The sequence below is a fragment of the Morone saxatilis genome, unplaced genomic scaffold (assembly GCF_004916995.1).
Source record: "Morone saxatilis isolate NCDOM2014 unplaced genomic scaffold, NCSU_SB_2.0 Contig11, whole genome shotgun sequence".
In the NCBI taxonomy this organism is placed as follows: Eukaryota; Metazoa; Chordata; class Actinopteri; family Moronidae; genus Morone; species Morone saxatilis.
The window spans coordinates 527,889-528,415 of NW_023339663.1; positions in this window are offsets into that span (position 1 = coordinate 527,889).

Below are 527 nucleotides of genomic sequence, written 5' to 3' on the forward strand. Positions count from 1 at the left end.
TTAAAGAATGTCAACCTGTTCCTTTAACGTTGCTAGTTTAAATTCAAACAGCGATGGAGGACTGACCGCTGATCATGTGATCGTAGCAAAGTTCTTCTTCTCTGACTCCGACTAAAGGACTTCGTGTCTGTGCGTTCCTTTAGAGAAGAAGAAGTTTAAATAACAGTTATTGTCCCGCAGTGAGCGAGGCCTCTGGAGGACACAGCGTCCGTCTGTGAGCGCCGTCCTGCTGCACGTCAGCTGATACTGATGATGTCACGAGCAGTTCACAGACCGTCGGTGTTTCAGAGCGCGTCGTCGAGCGGCGCCATGAGCAGCTGCAGCTCTTTGAAGGCGCTGCCGTGGCGACCGACCTGCGCCGCCTTGTTCTTCACCACGTTGCTCAGGTTCTTCAGCTGCTTGCAGCACGCCCGACACTTCTGGTGTCTGAAACAACAGCGAGACACTCAGAGTGTGTGTGTGTCTGTGTGTGTGTGTGTGTGTCTGTGTGTGTGTGTGTCTGGTGTCTGTGTGTGTGTGTGTGTGTG